Here is a 3,655-nt window from a genome sequence, read left to right as displayed (position 1 = left end):
TCGGCCCATGGCACTGAAAGAGTTAATGTTCCTTCATATGTTCCTTTATAATGATATCATCCAGTGACCCCTAACATTACCCAGCATTTATACTGCTTTCAGCTGCCAAAAGTCAAGCAACATCAATCATGAGTTGTTTTGAGATCTGTTGTAAATGAAGTTATTTTTAAACTGAAGGATGGTTTGTTGATTGATTGATCGATCAGCCCCAGTCTGGTCTTGGGACCTTCACAAAGAAAAATATCTATTCAATTACAGATCACCATGACTGTTTTTATTTGTGTTATTGCACGTCCAACAGTAAAGTGTCAGTTGAACAGATGGACTCCACATGTCCAACAATTAAAGTTCTTTAGAACAACAGAGAGCAGGAACTGTGCAAGATTCAATCTCACATGAGCAGTGACCCTGAATCAAAAACTACACACACAACACGGTTTTATACTGAATTTTACAGCTTCAGTCTGTGTCAGGCTCATAAAATCTTGAGAGACATGATGGAAGAGATCCTAAAATGCAGTCAAGACGTGTCTTCCTCTCCCTCCAACTACTTCCTGCTCATCTTCCTCTTCAGCTACTTCCTGCTCATCTTCCTCTTCAGCTACTTCCTGCTCATCTTCCTCTCTCTCCAACTACTATCTGCTCATCTTCCTCTCTCTCCAACTACTTCCTGCTCATCTTCCTCTCCCTCCAACTGCTTCCTGCTCATCTTCCTCTCCCTCCAGCTACTTCCTGCTCATCTTCCTCTCTCTTCAACTACTTCCTGCTCATCTTCCTCTCCCTCCAACTACTTCCTGCTCATCTTCCTCTCCCTCCAGCTACTTCCTGCTCATCTTCCTCTCCCTCCAACTACTTCCTGCTCATCTTCCTCTCCCTCCAACTACTTCCTGCTCATCTTCCTCTCTCTTCAGCTACTTCCTGCTCATCTTCCTCTCCCTCCAGCTACTTCCTGCTCATCTTCCTCTCCCTCCAGCTACTTCCTGCTCATCTTCCTCTCTCTCCAACTACTATCTGCTCATCTTCCTCTTCAGCTACTTCCTGCTCATCTTCCTCTCCCTCCAACTGCTTCCTGCTCATCTTCCTCTCTCTCCAACTACTATCTGCTCATCTTCCTCTCCCTCCAGCTACTTCCTGCTCATCTTCCTCTTCAGCTACTTCCTGATCATCTTCCTCTCTCTCCTACTACTTCCTGATCATCTTCCTCTTCAGCTACTTCCTGATCATCTTCCTCTCCCTCCAACTGCTTCCTGCTCATCTTCCTCTCTCTCCAACTACTATCTGCTCATCTTCCTCTTCAGCTACTTCCTGCTCATCTTCCTCTCCCTCCAACTGCTTCCTGCTCATCTTCCTCTCTCTCCAACTGCTTCCTGCTCATCTTCCTCTCTCTCCAACTACTATCTGCACATCTTCCTCTCCCTCCAGCTACTTCCTGCTCATCTTCCTCTTCAGCTACTTCCTGATCATCTTCCTCTCTCTCCTACTACTTCCTGATCATCTTCCTCTTCAGCTACTTCCTGATCATCTTCCTCTCTCTCCTACTACTTCCTGATCATCTTCCTCTTCAACTACTTCCTGCTCATCTTCCTCTCTCTCCAACTGCTTCCTGATCATCTTCCTCTCTCTCCAGCTACTTCCTGATCATCTTCCTCTTCAGCTACTTCCTGCTCATCTTCCTCTCTCTCCAACTGCTTCCTGATCATCTTCCTCTCTCTCCAGCTACTTCCTGATCATCTTCCTCTTCAACTACTTCCTGCTCATCTTCCTCTCTCTCCAACTGCTTCCTGATCATCTTCCTCTCTCTCCTACTACTTCCTGATCATCTTCCTCTTCAACTACTTCCTGCTCATCTTCCTCTCTCTCCAACTGCTTCCTGATCATCTTCCTCTCCCTCCAGCTACTTCCTGATCATCTTCCTCTCTCTCCTACTACTTCCTGATCATCTTCCTCTTCAACTACTTCCTGCTCATCTTCCTCTCTCTCCAACTGCTTCCTGATCATCTTCCTCTCCCTCCAACTGCTTCCTGATCATCTTCCTCTCTCTCCAGCTACTTCCTGATCATCTTCCTCTCTCTCCAGCTACTTCCTGATCATCTTCCTCTCCCTCCAGCTAGCTTTGAAACATGATGGAAGAGACCCTAAAATCCAGTTAAGACTTGTGTTCAGTGTAGTGATGCATTCTGATATTGATTCGTGTCTGCCACACATTAAATGGAAGCCTTCAAAAAAGTGCCTTTGTTTTCCCAGAATATTTTAAACAAAATTGAATACTATGATTTAAATCATATTTTACGCTCGGCAAATTGCACCAACTGGACATAATGCCACACAAACGTTGTGATGAACCATAACAATTTTGAACAAAACTAAATGCACTGCAGTTTTCTGGGATTATAAAAAAAGGCTGTTCAGATAATGTTTAGATCCACAAACCCCCCAAAACAACAGGAAACTGTTTTTCAAAACAAAACAGAAAAGATGCAGCTCCAGTGTAGAGGTAAGGGAGATATTAACCTTTCAAAACAAAAGCCTGAGAAAATCTTTAATACCGTGTTGCTCCTTCACGCTGAACTGCTGTTATTCGGTTCTTAACATAGTACTTAACAGCCTTCCAGGTTCTTGACTTCAGCTCTTGTGGTGAGGCCTTGATGCAAGCCACACAGTCTGCTTTCCTGGGAACTTTTCCACAGTCTATGAACACCTTTAGAGTCTTTTCCTCTGCACACACTTCTGCAGGTGTCCAACTCCTCCTCTTTGAGCTCTCTAAGACAAGAAGACAGAAAAAAGACAATCAGACCCATAGACTACAAGGCTGGTGTCACTACAACTCACTTAACAGACTCACATACTAGTAATGTCAAAGAATTCAGTGACCAGCCAGCTTCATCAATTAATCAGATGTGTAATTTCATTAAGCAATGTCCTGAAAGCTGATATTTTTTTATTAATACATAACACAAACACTAAAATAATTTACATCATCAGTTGTACTAGCTGATGCGGTACCAAACCTGATATATATTTCACATTTTGTTTTAGTATTTTTCTACAAATTAACCAATACTAGATACTATTCAAATTAATAATCACAGGGCAGCTATGTCTGTTTAAATTTAGCCAGCTTACAAGATATTGGTAGAATTTTGATTGTTGTAGCGGTATAATCTTGTTTGCCATGTACAATCTTTGATTTCTTTCTTTGCTTTTAAATAAAAACCTCACACAGGATGAGAAATTTACCAACTAAAATGTGTTTTAATAATGCTATTAACAATGCTTGCTCAGTGATTCTGTGTTGAAAAAGTTAATGGGCAAACAGTCTGTGGGATACCTGTAGCAGAGGATTCATCTTGCCATGTCCAGCCATATATTTGGGGTCCTAAGAAAGAATAAACCACAAAGAAATCCGATTAAAAACAGTAAGGTCATCCTAAAACTCTACCATCTAGCTGAAACTCTCTGAGCTTTGCTTTTTGGGAGTAATATTGGATGAAGGTCTAACATGGAAGTCCCATATTGCACATGTGAGGAAAAAAGATGTCAAAGAGTATTTTCATTTTAAATAAGGTAAAGTATTTGTTAGATTACAGAGCGATGCGAACCCTGTATTGTGCATTTATATGGCCATATATTAGCTACTGTGTGAATGTCTGGGGTA

This window comes from Sphaeramia orbicularis, unplaced genomic scaffold (genome assembly GCF_902148855.1).
Source record: "Sphaeramia orbicularis unplaced genomic scaffold, fSphaOr1.1, whole genome shotgun sequence".
Taxonomy (NCBI): Eukaryota; Metazoa; Chordata; class Actinopteri; order Kurtiformes; family Apogonidae; genus Sphaeramia; species Sphaeramia orbicularis.
This window is presented reverse-complemented; position numbering follows the sequence as displayed.